This window comes from Mobula birostris, chromosome 20, assembly GCF_030028105.1.
Source record: "Mobula birostris isolate sMobBir1 chromosome 20, sMobBir1.hap1, whole genome shotgun sequence".
Lineage (NCBI taxonomy): Eukaryota > Metazoa > Chordata > Chondrichthyes > Myliobatiformes > Myliobatidae > Mobula > Mobula birostris.
Window position 1 is genome coordinate 35,641,923 of NC_092389.1, and position 15,069 is coordinate 35,656,991.

General features: G+C 45.5%; 1 protein-coding gene across 4 annotated transcripts in view; it reads left to right on the forward strand.

Annotated features, from left to right (window-relative positions):
• The window catches only part of LOC140185138 (suppressor of tumorigenicity 14 protein homolog), a 141,055-nt gene that overhangs the window by 20,728 nt on the left and 105,258 nt on the right, over positions 1-15,069 (forward strand). The gene's annotated exons all lie outside the window — the stretch shown is intronic.

Here is a 15,069-nt window from a genome sequence, read left to right on the forward strand (position 1 = left end):
AACGATTTATGGCTCTGGGCGTGTACTTGCTGGAATTTAGAAGAATGAGGGGGAGTCTCATTGAAATGTATTGAATGTTAAAAGGCCTAGATAGAGTGGATGAGGAGAGGATGTTTCCTATGGTGGGGAGTCTAGGACAAGAGGGCACAGCCTTAGAATAGAGGGATGTCTATTTAGAACCAAGATGAGGCAGAATTTCTTTAGAGTGTGTGGTGAATCTGTGGAATTTGTTGCCACAGGGGGCTGTGGAACCCAAGTCCTTGGGTGTACTTAAGGCAGAGGTTGAAAGGGTTTTGATTAGTCAGGGTGTGAAGGATTATGGGGAGAAGGTAGTTGAATGGTATTGAGAGGGAAATAGATCAGCCATGATGAAATGGCGGAGCAGACTCAATCGGCCAAATGGCCCAATTCTGCTCCTATATCTTATGGTCTTATATGATGACGTATATGCACTTTAATAAGAAATTTACTTTGAACTTTGAGACATCTCTTTGATCTTCCCTTGTGCTGGGAGTGGAGTGTTTTCTCCGTGATTCCCATTGACTCCAGTTTATCCAGGGCTCGTGGATGCACACTTGATCAAATGCCACCTTGATGTCAAGGGCAGTTACTCTCACTTCATGTCTGGAGCTCAGCTCCTTTATCCATATTTGAACTGAGGCTTCATTGAAGTCAGGAGCTGAGTGATTCTGGCAGAAACCAAAACTGAGCTTTAGTCAACTGTTTGTTGGCTAACAAATTCCATTTGATGGTACTGTCAATAATCCCTTCCGTCACTTTACTGATGATCGAGAGTGCTCTAATGGGGCAGCAGTCATTGGTGAGGAAATTATCATAGAGAATCCTAAGGGACAGGATTTGTGTGCATTTGGAATGGCAGGGACTGATCTAAGACAACACACTTTGTGTGTTGGAAATCACGACTGACAGATCTATTTGTGTCTTTCGAAGAGGTAACCAAGAGCATAGATGAGACCTTTGACAGAGTTCCACATGGTAGACTAGTCTGAAAGTTTGGATTGCTTGGAATTTAGAGATTCTAAGCGGATAAATAATTGGCCTGATGGTAGAAAACAGAGGATGATGGTGAACAACATAAACAAGAGATTTTGCAAATGCTGGAAATCTTGAGCAACGCACACAAAATGCCAGGCAGCATCTATGGAGGGGAATAAACAACATTTCAGACTGAGACCCTTCATTAGGACTGCACAGGAAGGGGCAGAAGGCTTAATAAGTGTGAGGAGTACAAATTGGTAGGTGATAGGTGAAACCAATCGAGGGGAAGGTGCATTGGTGGAGGAGGAGAGGATGAAGTTAAGGCACTTGGAGGTAATAGGTGGAAGAGGTGAAGGGCTGAAAAAGCAGCAATCTGATAGGAGAGGAGAGTGGACCATGGAACAAAGGGAACAAGGAGGGGCACCAGAGGGAGGTGATAGGCACATGAGAAGGGATAAGAGGGGAGCTGGAATGGGAAAAAGATGGGGGAGGGGCCAGAAATTATTGCAAGTTAGAGAAATCGATGTTCATGACATCAGGTTGGTGCTTACCATACAGAATGCGAGGTGTTGATCCTTAAACCTGAGAGTGGCCTCATTGTGGCAGTAGAGGCGGCCATGAGGGTGACTTGTCAGAATGGGAATGGAAAAGTCGAATTGAAATGGGTAGGTCCTGGGAAATCCTGCCTTCTGTGGCAGACAGAGTGAAGGTGCTCATTGAAGATGACTCCCAATCTATGCTGGGGTCTCACCGACAGAGGGGGCTGCACTGGGAGCACTGGATACAGTAGGTGATCCCAACAGATTTGCAGGTGAAGTGTTGCCTCACTTGGAAGGACCATTTGGAACCCTGAATGGTGGTGAGGGAGGAAGTGAAGGGGCTGGTGTAGCACTTGTACTGCTTGGAAGGATAAGTGCCAGGAGGGAGATCAGTGGGGAGGGATGAATGGACAAGGGAGTCACATAGAGAGCAATCCCTATGGAAAGCAGAGTGTGTTGGAGGTAGGGGTAAGATGTGCTTAGTGGTGGGGTCCCATTGAAGATACTGGAAGTTACAGAGAATGATGTGCTGGATGTGGAGGCTTGTGGGATGGTAGGATTGTTCAGGGTCAGAGGTGAAGGTTAGAAAGGGCAGGGTGGGACTGAAGGATGACGAGAACTTGGGTAAGTGAAGGAGGCGAACAAGATTCCCACCTAATCCAGTCTTATTTGCTTATGTTTAGTCCATATCCCCAAAACCTTTCCTAGCCGCGTAACTGTCCAAATGTCTTCCTCAGCCACTTCTTCTGGCAGCTCATTCGATCTACTGACCACCTGGGTGAAAATGTTGCCCCTCAGATTCTTATTAAATCTCTCCCCTCTCACCTTAAATCTATGTCTTCTATTTCATTATTCTCCAACTCTGCACATTCACCTTATTTATTGCCTCTCATAATTTTATATACCTAAGGTCACCCTATGCTCCAATGAAAAGGTTACAAGCTCCTAAACCTCTCTCCATAACTCAGTCCCTGGTGACCCAGTAATATCCCCATAAATATACTCAACACTCCTTTCCCATGGAAAGAGATTGATCTGTCAATTATTTCCAACATTTTCTGTCGTATCATTTTGGTGAATTGTGTACATGGAGACTTGTGTTTTCTAATGCGCCAGGACATGCTGGAAGAATTCAGCGGGTTAGATAGTATACGTAAATAATGTTTACGGCTGACCCTTCATTAGGACACACCTGTGTTGCTTTGACCCCAGCATCTGCAGATTATTTTGTGATTAGGACACACCTGTTGGTAGGTGGGGTCTTCACTGGTGCTGCCAGACTACTGAAGCTTCCAGCCATGGACCCCTACTATTAACTGAGTGGTCCGCGGACCCCAGGTTGGGAATCCTTGCCTTAAAGAAATCAGTGCTATTCCAGCTCTGGCTGTATCAGCAGAAGCCAGGGCTTTAGCTGCCTTTGTTCAAAACCATGGACCTCTTTCAACCATCCTCTCCACTACCTTTTCCTTTGAGTTTCCCCTGAAGACATTTCACTTTGATCCAGGCTTAGATCATTTGTCCTGGTGTCTGTTACATGGATCGTTTCTTTGCTTGATAATGTACCAGCGAAACATCAACCAAGGAAAATAAAGGGTTTGACGAGAGTGCAGAGAATTGCCAAATTGATTCCAGGAATAGGTGGCTTCACTTGTGTGGATCAACTGGAGGAGCTGTGTTTCTTCTGCTTAGAACAATGGAAGTTGTGAAATGATTTTATGAAGAATGCAGGGGAGAAGTTCCCATAGCCTGAGCAGTCAAGAACCAGGGCACATGAAATGAAGGAACTTGACAAAAGAACCAAGCATGACTAGAAAAGTTATCTTTGCACAGTGACTGGTTGGGCTCTAGGGTCACTGTTCGGAGGAGCAGTGAAGCATGGTTCACTTGCAGAGTTCAAGAGGGATCTGGATTAATACCTGAATGGGGAGAGGCTGCAGAGGCATTGGGATTGGGACCAGATAGGATGTGTTGTGTAGGGCTGGTATGAATGCAATGGGCTGAATGGTCTCCTGCGCTGTAACTTACTGGTCATCATTATAAATCCATGTTTGAACAAATAATTAATTTTGTACTTGGTGCTCTAAACTATTTCCCTATCTCGGGATAACAGTGATGCAGCTGTTAGAGCCGTTGCCTCATGGCTCCAGAAACCTGGGTCTGATTCTGACTTGTGTTGCTGTCCATATGGAGTTTGCATGTTCTCCCTGTGTTTATGTTGGTTGCCCTGGTTTTTTCCCCATCCTGAAGACATGCAGATTGGAGGTTAACTGGCCATTGTAAAGGTCAGCTGGTGGCGCAGTGAGATCAGCGCCAGGCTCAAGAATGGAGGTTTCCGAGTTCGGTCCAGTGACAGACCGCTCCCGTGCGCGCTCTCCATCCGTGCCCGGTTGATGTTAAGCTCGCAATTTGGCTTAGTAAAATAATACTACGAAATGTCTGTGCGAAGAGTGGCGCCCCACACAGCCTTTCGAACTGCGCCTTGTAAGGCATGAAAATGCCCAACGCTGGCCTCTCAGGTCTGAGTCGACGTCATCATCATCATCATGTAAATCACCCCAGAGTGCAGCATTTGGGAAGGATGTGGGAGGAATAAAATGGGATGATTGTGAGGGAGTGACTGATGGTCAGCATGGACTCATTGGGCTGAAAGGCCAGTTTCTGTCTGACTCTGCAGTTGTGTGTGTCCACTTTTCATTTTTGATTTGTATTCTCCTCGCCTCTGGCTCTCGTAATAGTGTTCGTTCATCGTCAATGTCGATGAGGACCTCAACACCATTATGATGGTGTCGAGACTAGAGCGTGATTTGAATTTAAGTGAGGGAGAGTTGCGTAGTATCAGCCTCACTCTCTCTTCCCAATTCCCATCTGGATCCAGTGGCAAGACAGAGTCTAGACGGTTGGAGATGGGACTAGGCACAGTGGATGACCAGGACATCTTCTGTGTCTTGTCCTGCTCTACACGTTCCACGACACTTGCAGAGACCGCCTTCTTGACTGTTGGACCTTCCATTGGTCTCGTCCGCTCAATCCGCCGGAGTCTGTCTTCGCATGCTGGGATAGACAACTTCCTATCTCACCGAGGGTTTGAGACCCGTCGGCTACCCTCACTTGGTTTAGCCGGCTTGTCGAAGCCGTTGCCCGGGGTGTGGCCGCTGTCGCATACAAACAGCTACGGGGAGCCACAGATGAGAGCTGAGTGCCAGGTGGGGACCAAAGCTGGACTAACCACTTTGAAAAGGACGCGACATGTTCCCCCACCAGAGGTGCTACCCCTCCCTGACACCTCATACACCCCAAAGGAGTGGTTGATAGTGCTGGAAGCATTCAGAAGGTCAGACAGAATCAGATTTATTATCATCAGCATGTGACGTGAAATTTGTTAAATTAGCAGCAGCAGTTCAATGCAATACATAATATAGAAGAGAAAAATAATTCAATCAATTACAGTATATGTACATTGAATAGGTTTTAAAAAGTACAAAAAAACAAAAATGTTGTATATTCAAAAAGATGAGGTAGAGTCCAAGGGTTCAATGTCCATTTAGGAATCGGATGGCAGAGGGGAAGAAGCTGTTCCTGAATCACTGAGTGTGTGCCTTCAGGCTTCTGTATCTCCTCTTGATGGTAACAGTGAGAAAAGGGCATACCCTGGGTGCTGGAGGTCCTTAATAATGAACACTGCCTTTCTGAGACACCGCTCCCTGAAGATGTCCTGGGTACTTTGTAGGCTAGTGCCCAAGATGGAGCAGACTAGATTTACAACCTTCTGCAGCTTCTTTCGGTCCTGTGCAGTAGCCCCTCCATACCAGACAGTGATGCAGCCTGTCAGAATGCTCTCCACAGTACAACTATAGAAGGTTTTGAGTGTATTTGTTGACATGCCAAATCTCTTCAAACTCCTAATAATTTATAATCGCTGTCTTGCCTTCTTTATGACTACTTCGATATGTTGGAACCAGGTTAGATCCTCAGAGATCTTGACACCCAGGAACTTGAAACTGCTCACTCTCTCCACTTCTGATCCCTCTATGAGGATTGGTACATGTTCTTCGTCTTACCCGTCCTGAAGTCCACAATCAGCTCTTTCGTCTTACTGACGTTGTGCCAGGTTGTTGCTGTGCCAGCATTCCACTAGTTGGCATGCCTCAGCTCCAGCAATGCTCATTTGATCCTGACCTCAGGTGCTGTCTGTGTGGAGTTTGCATGTTCACCCTGAGACCGTGCAGGTTTCCTTTGGTGTTCCGGCTTCTTCCTCCTCCATCCGAAAGATGTGGGGGGGTGGTGTTGGTGGGTTAATTAGCCTCTGAATTCCCCCTGTATTTAGGTGAGAGGGAGGATCTGGGGAAGTTGAGAATAAAATAGAATCAGTGTAAGTAGGTAGTTGATGGTTACCAAGGACTGAATTCCCTCCTCAAACCCCAAGGGTTCACTTTGAGGAAATCTGCTTCTTTGCTTGTTAAAATGTTTGTTGTGAACTTTGGCCACCTGGTTCTTGTGATTGTGCTGGGGCAACTCCCTCTGCTGAGAGTTTTATACAGAGCGATACACTGTAGAAACAAGCCCTTTGGCCCAGTGAGACTTCACAGACCAACACGCTTTGATTTTGTACTCATTTCATCCTCTCAACATTTTCAGCAACTCTCCAGGCTATATCACTCATAGATTACAGCAGCCAATTAACCCTACGATCTACACAACTTTTGGCTGTGGAAGGAAATTGGAGCACGTGGTAGAAACTTACATAGTCACAGGGAGATAGTAAAAATTTTCCACCTGTGGCTCAGTCACTTCCAAATTACCACTTGTCAGCTTTTGGTGACTGGAGCATTGTAATATACAACAGACCTTTTCCCAAGGTTGGAGAATCAAGCACTTAAAGGGCATAGGTTGAAGGTGAGAGGGGTGAGATTTAATGGGGACCTAAAGGGCAAAGTTTTTACCCAGAGTGATCCGTATATGAAATGAGCTGCCAAAAGAAGTGGTTAAGGCAGGTGGATTAACAACATTTAAAAGGTTGGACAGGTATGTGGATAGGAAAGAGGGATATGTGCCAAATGTGTGTAAATGGAACTAGCTTAGACACACATCTTGATTGGCATGCAAAGGGCCTGCTTTGTCTGAGTAGTTCTGAAGGGGTCACTTCAAAAGTGTGCAGGTTGTACGACATACCCTGACTGTAATCACCTGTTCAGCTGGTCGAAGGTTTATTCTCGTTATAATTCAGTGTGAAGTGCAGGGCCTGACAGAGTATCGACCTGCCGTGTGCATGTCTGTACAGGTGTGGGTATGCGATGAGCTGGGTGGAGGCAGACTGTGGGAGGAGGATTTACCTGATTTTTATTGACGTAAATGATTAACCCGAGTTCCACTTAGCTCACCAGGCCCTGTTTTAGTGGTGTAATTAGAAAAGACTGATTTCACAGTAACGAGTATTGGTCAAAGCTGTAAACACTGGGAAGTACTCTTCAGGTCAGACAGCATCTGTGGGAAGAGAAACGTCAAATCTCAGATCAAGTTCTCATTAAAACTACTTTGATAGAGTTTTCCACTGCTATTTTGATGTAATGTTTCCCACCTGAAAATGTTACCTGATGAGTATTTCCAACATTTTGTTGTTATTTTTGATTATGGACATAAACAGCTCATTTGATTTTCAAATTCAAGGTGTACACACAAATGCTTGAAAATTAACTTTTTGCAGCAGTAACATAGTATGTTACAAACATGACAAACATATTTTAACATAAATTAACATGAATTGTACATAAATTACATGTGCAAAAAATAAACAATGACACTAGTGGAAGTTCAGCGAGAGAAAGGAATATAGTCTGAGGTAGTGATGGGAGTTTTCGAGTTGGTTTAAGAACCTGATAACAGTGGGGAAAAGCTGTTATTGAATCTCCCGCCTGATGGTAGTATTGTAAAGAGGGCATGGCCTGGATGGTGGATGTCACACTCATGGAATCATAGTGCAATACAGGGTCATTGGCGTAACAAGTCCATGCCAACCCAATTAGTCCTAATATTCTGTGCTCAGCCCATATCCCTTTAAGCCCTGCCCCTCCATGTACCTATACAAGCGCTTCTTAAATGATACTCTTGTACCTGTGTGAACCACTTCCTCTGGCAGCTTGTTCCATGTACTCACCACCCTCTGCAAGGAAGAGTTGCTCCTCCAGTCCCTTTTAAATCTTCCCCTCTCATCCTGAATCTATGGCCCCCAATTTTGGTCTTCCTTAACCTGGAGAAAAGACTGTTACCGTCCAACTTAATATGTTTCCTGTAATTTTAAACACTTTTATTAGGTTGCTCCTCATTCTCCTATACTCTGAGGAATAAAGACGTAGCCTGGCCAACTTCTCCCTATAACTCAGACCCTCTAATCCTGACAACATCCTCATAAATCTTCTCTGCACTCATTCCAGTTTAACCAAATCTTTCCCGTAACCAAAAATGTACTCAATAGTCCAAGTGTGGCCTCACCAATTACTTAATGTGCAGCATTGTGTCCCAACTCCTATTCTCAATGCCCTGGTCTGTTAAATGTTTGCATAATAAATACCTTTCTCATCACCTTGTCTACCTGTCATGCTGCTTTCAACAAACTATATGCTTGTACTCCTAGGTCCCTCCCTAATGTCCCACTATTCATAGTGCAAGTCTTCCACTGGTTTTCAAAACTGCATCACCTCGCACTTATCTGTATTGAGTTTCATTTGCCACTCCTTGGCTCATTTCCCTAACTCATCAAGATTCCCCCTATAATCTATGATCATCTTCACTATCAACAACCCCTGCTAATTTCCTATCATCTGTAAACTTACTGATCAGGTCTTGTGCATTCACATCAAAATCATTTAAGAATAACAAGGGTCCCAACACTGGTCTCTAGCACACCAGTAGTCACCGTCCTCCATTCTGAGAAACAACCTTCAACCACCAACCTCTGAGCTAGTTTTGAATTCACCTAATTAACTCTCCCTGAACCCATAGAATCAAACCTTACAGAGCAGCCTACCATGTGGGACTGTGTCTTGCTAAAATTCATATAGATAACAAGCACAATGTTCAGGGGTTCCGTTGCTTTAGACATGATACAGTGGAAAGGATTAAAGGGGAAGAGGGTGGCATTACTAGACAGGGAATAATGTTGGAGCAGTGCGCACGCAGGACACACTGGAGAGCTCATCTACTGAGGTTATATGGGTGGAACTGAGGAATAAGAAAGGGATGACCATGTTAATGGGATTATATTAGAGACCTTTCAATAGTCAGTGAGATTTTGAGGAGCAAATTTGTAGAGAGATCACAGACGGTTGAAAGAAATATAAAGTAGTGATAGGTGATTTGTGATAATGGATCTCCTACTGGAGAATGAGACATGATAGGTGACGGAAGTTTGTGTAGGGCAACACCTTGTATCTAGTGATCATAATACCACTAGTTTCAAGGTAATTATGGAAAAAGATAAGTTGCTTTCTGGCTGTCAGAGAAATTTACAATCGCCATTTAGACTTGAGCAAAGGTCTAGACCCTGGTATTTGGTTTAATTACTTTATTGCGTGACCACGGAGAGCTCACTAAAAGCAACACACATCAAAGTTGCTGGTGATCGCAGCAGGCCAGGCAGCATCTGTAGGAAGAGATACAGTCGACGTTTCAGGCCGAGACCCTTCGTCAGGACTAACTGAAGGAAGAGTGAGTAAGAGATTTGAGAGAGGGAGGGGGAGATCCAAAATGATAGGAGAAGACAAGAGAGAGAGGGATGGAGCCAAGAGCTGGACAGGTGATTGACAAAAGGGATATGAGAGGATCATGGGACAGGAGGTCCAGGGAGAAAGACCAGGTGGGGGGAGAACCCAGAGGATGGGCAAGGGGTATAGTGAGAGGGACAGAGGGAGAAAAAGGAGAGAGAGAGAAGAATGTGTGTATATAAATAAATAACGGATGGGGTACGAGGGGGAGGTGGGGCATTAGCAGAAGTTAGAGAAGTCAATGTTCATGCCATCAGGTTGGAGGCTACCCAGATGGAATATAAGGTGTTGTTCCTCCAACCAGAGTGTGGCTTCATCTTTACAGTAGAGGAAGCTGTGGATAGACATGTCAGAATGGAAATGGGATGTGGGACATATCAGAATGGGACTGCTGACTGCTAGAGTGAGCACAAGCGTGGTCTTTTATACCTTAAAGTACATGCAGGTTACCAGTTTTCAGGGGTCAAGAGTTCCTGCTTAGACCTTATTGAGAAGGTTCTGGATGCTGCCATACCTTACACAAAATTAGACATGGGGTCCCCGCATACACAATCAGTTCCCCATTAATGAGAAGAGCCAAGTGTCAGTCCTGCAGCCTTGAAGGTGAAAGGAACCTTCCCATTAATTATAAGAAACCAAGCAGTTAGTCATGTAATCTTGAAGGCTAAGGGTTAACTACGTCTGTGCTTATCAGTTCTTCATTTCTAACAGAACGCTAATTAGTATGAGTAGACAGACAGACACCATTTGTTTCTTACCCCACCCTGCTATTCTCATGATTTTGTTAACCCTTAATTCTCAGGCTTAATTTTCTTCCACAGTCCCCTTCTTTTTGATTGTCAGTTGAACCTTATTCCTCCTCATCTTGCGGATAAGGGGCTTCTTAACCTGGGGTCAGAGGCTGCATATCTAAACAAGCATCTTCCTCATACTCAGGATCAAAGGGCTCCAACTTCATCTTTGGAAACATCCCTGTGGGTTCCTGCCAGGGCTGGGATATCAGGGCACACGTAAATCTAAAGATCGTTACTACCACTACTATCAATACCAGTATCAATCCATAATGCACCACCATTGTCCACCACCCTCCTAAAAGATTCCCAAAGGCCACCACCCTCCAGGAGGATCATAGTTGTGAATTCTTCTCCTACCTTACGTATTTGTTTCACACTCTTCTGAATATGGTCTGCCAGATGAATTATATTCTTGGACTCGTCAGGGATGTAGGTACAACATTCCTGTCCTATGATAGTACAGGTTCCACCTTTCTCAGCTAGTATGAAGTCCAGAGCCATTCTATTTCGCAGTGCTACCGTTCTAATGACTACTACCTCAGCAATTATCTCCTTAACCTGTTGCTGAGTTTCCTTCAGGGCCAAAGCGGTATCATTGGCTATCTTTGCAAGGGCTGAGACCACTGGACTCTTGAGCTTCTGTGCCTGCCCCGTACATAGGAAACATAATCATCCAAAACCTCTCCGCCTCAGTGATAGCTCTCTTAATCTGGAGGTTGGGAGACAAGTTTAAGGATTTTAGGTGCCACATAAAGGGAGCCACAAAGGCCAAATAACAGGTGCCTAACCAGTTTTGGGGCTGCCCAGTAGCTGAAGGCAAATTAAGTACCGTTATAGGGAATCATATTGAAAATGAGCTCTGAGTGCCATATTTGCAAAAAATGAGTGGCATTTCCACTTTGATTTCAATAGGTGGCACCTCCCTTCGGTGTACTGATTGTGGTCTTTCACCTGAAAAATAAGAGGTTACTTCCAAGTGGGTCACGGGTTTGTAAGCAATGGCTAATGCTAACAGACCCTGGTTTCCCCAACCTCAAGAGGTGGCTACACTTTACACACAATTCTTCCACAGGGGAACCGCTCAATACTAGGAACGGAGAAAAGTGGGACACGTTATACTTGGGTTGATGGCATCCCCCAAAAGTCTCCTAACTATATCCTTCCTGTGTCCATTCTTCCTCATGTTTTGTCATATCTATGATATAACCCTATTCTGCCCAATTATCCCCTTCCCTCTCCTCAGCAGTCCCGTCCCGTTCTGTCAGAGGAACCATTCAGCCACTTTGTCCTCCTTCAGAACAGGCCCAAAAGGGATTTACCCCCCCCCCCTGTTGTGATGAGGATTGTGAGTGCATGTTTAGCAAGCAGAAGGATTCAAGCACACAGTAAATTCGTAACTAAGAGATAAAAAGGTGTTATGCAGCAGGGTCTTATTTATATATTTGGAGGCCCGTGCCTATAAGAATCCAAGCAATAATATAACAACTCTCATTCTTCTTTTGTGTCGCTGGGCTGTCCTTCACCGTGACTGAGTTTAGAAACCATAGAAAAACTACAGCACAGAAACAGGCCTTTTGGCCCTTCTTGGCTGTGCCGAACCATTTTCTGCCTAGTCCCACTGACCTGCACACGGACCATATCCCTCCATACACCTCCCATCCATGTATCTGTCCAATTTATTATTAAATGTTAAAAAAGAACCTGCATTTACCACCTCATTTGGCAGCTCATTCCATACTCCCACCACTCTCTGTGTGAAGAAGCCCCCCCAAATGTTCCCTTTAAACTTTTCCCCCCTCACCCTTAACCCATGTCCTCTGGTTTTTCTCTCCCCTTGCTTCAGTGGAAAAAGCCTGCTTGCATTCGCTCTATCTATACCCATCATAATTTTATATACCTCTATCAAATCTCCCCTCATTCTTCTATGCTCCAGGGAATAAAGTCCTAACCTATTCAACCTTTCTCTGTAACTGAGTTTCTCAAGACCACATTCCGTGAATTCAGTCCTTCAACATTTACTGCAGTCCTTGTCACCAGGATCATGTGATACGGCTCCTTCCACTGAGGAGAAAGAGTCTTTAAGCTTTTTCGCATACACATAGTCCCCTGGTTTAAAGGGATTAGTGTTCTCTTCCTCCAGCTGAGATAGTGCAGCTGCTATTTGCCCCTCATTCAATCTTATGGCTTCACCCAAAAATTTAACAAGTTCAATAGTTTTCTTGTGTGTCTAGACCAGGGAGGCCTGGGCACTTGTTAAAGGAGGTCAGGATCTGCCTGGCATTGTTCGACCCATTTACACTTACAATGGGGTTAATTTAGTTGTCCGAGTTACTTGATTTCTTAAAGTATATAAAGTCATGGGAAGGGCCTCTGGCCACTTCAGTCTAGTTCCCTGGCATGTTTTAGCCAATGTATCTTTTAATGTACCTTTACCCCAATGTATCTTTTGGGGTGTATGGGGTGTCGGGGAGGGGTAGCACCTCTGGTGGGGGAACATGTCGCGTCCTTTTTAGGGTGGTTAGTCCACCTTTGGTCCCCACCTGGCACTCAGCTCTCACCTGTGGCTCCCCATAGCTGTTTGCATGCGACAGCAGCCACACCCCGGGCAACAGCTTTGACAAGCCGGCTAAACCAGGTGAGGGTAGCTGACGGGTCTCAAACCCTCAGTGAGATAGGGAGTTGTCTATCCCAGCATGTGAAGACAGACTCCGGCGGATTGAGCGGACGAGACCTATGGAAGGTCCAACGATCAAGAAGGCGGTCTCTGCAAGCGTCGTGGAGCGTGTAGAGCAGGACAAGACACAGAAGACGTCCTGGTCATCCACTGCGGCTAGTCCCATCTCCAGCTGTCTCGACTCTGTCTTGCCACTGGATCCAGATGGGAAGTGGGAAGAGAGAGTGAGGCTGACGCTGCGCAACTCTCCCTCACTTAAATCCAAATCACGCGCTAGTCTCGACACCATTATGGTGTCCAGGTCCTCATCGACGTCAATGATGGACGATCAACATCTTTTAATAATCCATTCATTCTTTTCACTAATCCTGAGAACTGGGGCTGATATGGAAGATGACACTCCCAAGTGAAGCTTGGCCCAATTCTTTGATTAGTTTATCTGTAAAATTAGTCCCTCAGTATGGCACCCCAAATCTGGGATTAATCTCCTTTATCAATGTCTTAACCACTGTTTGAGTATCATCCTTTCTAGTGGGAAAGGCCTCCACCACTTGGAGAACATATTGACTATTACTAACAGAGATTTATACCCCGCTGGCAGGCATGTGCACAAAGTCTGTCTGCAACATGGTAAATGGCGCCTTCGCGGGTGGCAAATGATCAAATTTAGCAAGTGATTTTCCTCTACTATTTTGTTGACAGATTTCACAGCTTTGCACAACCTGCCCTGAAACTACTGTCAGCCCTGGTGCAAATCATTGTTGTGTCTGAATTATAATCCCCCTCTTCCCCCACCTTCTCTGCATGACCTTTCCCACGCACTAGCAGAACAAGGGCATGTAGGAGATTTCTGGGGCACACCAGGCGATTGTCCAGATGTCTCCATACCCTTCAGAGTCCGTGAAGCATTGCTAATCCCTCCGTACCCTTCTTGCCTTCTCTGGGGCTCCTTGGGCAGCAACCAAATCCTGCCAAGTTGGAGTAGGAGATGTTGGAGTGCATTGCACTTACATGAGCACCTGCATTGCTTTTTCATCAGTCGTGGCCCTTTTAGCTGCTGTATTGGCAGCCTCATTACCCTGTGCAACGGGGTCTGGAGCATGAGCGAGAGCTTTGTACTTAATGACAGCAATTTGTTTTGGTAACTGCACTGCTTGCAATAAATTTTAATAAGGTGCGCGTGTTGTATAGGCTTCCCCGAGGATGTAATAAACTCTCTCTGTTGCCAAAGTGACCCAAAATCATGCACCACCCCAAAAGCATGTGTAGCCCCCCCCCCGGCAAGCCTCAGGGTCACTAGCTCGCTGTCGTCTAGGGAAACAGCCCTCGGCCCTGCCAAACTGGGTAATTAAGTTTGTGTGGATGCTGTGTGATGTACCCCACCCCGCCCAAATAACAGACAATACACCAGATACAATTAAATGATTTACAGTTTATAGATATTACTGGAACTATATAATTAATAGAGAATAAAATATAAAAGGAAAATAAAAGGTGCCACACTTATCAAAGTTCAATCTCTTCGTGCACAAAAACCGTTGGAGCTCAAGGACCTTCTTCTTCACCCTGCGACCCCCTCGGACCACCTCGACCGGCCGCCTGGGACCAACAACGGTGGTCGACCAGACGCTCCACACCAGTCCGTCTCCGTCTCCTCTCCTCACCAAACACCCTGGACCTCAGACTCCTGCTCGGGGTCTGACCCCGTTAGTGGACTCACAGCACCTTGTCCATTCTCTCTCTGTCTCTCTCTTCATTACAGAAGGATGTGAAGTCCAGAGAAGATGCAGAAGAGGTTTACCAGGATGCCCGATGCTGGCTCCCTAGGCCTGAGTCGACGTAGTAGTAGTAGGATGCTGTCCGGATTACAGGATCTGTGCTATAAGGGAAAGTGGGACAAACTTGGGTTACTTTCTCTGGAGCAGCAGAGGCTGAGGGGAAACCTGATGGAAGTTTATAAGATTATGAGAGGCATAGCTAGACTGTCAGAATCACTTTTTTTTGCCATGGTAGGAATCTTAAATACGAGAGCATGCATTTAAAGTGAGAGGGAGGGAACTTCAAATGAGATGTGTGAGGTAGGTGTTTTACACAGAGAGGTGAGTGCCTGGAACGTGCTGCTGGGGTGGGGGGAGTATTGGAGTAACCTGTGATAGTTTAAGATTCTGTTGCAAACATGAATCTGGAGAGATATGGATTATGTGCAGGCAAAAGAGTATTGGTTGAATTCACCATTGTGTTCAGTGGAGACATTGTGGGTCTAAGTGGTTCTATGTTCACCCGGAGAGTGGTTAGAATCTGGATCA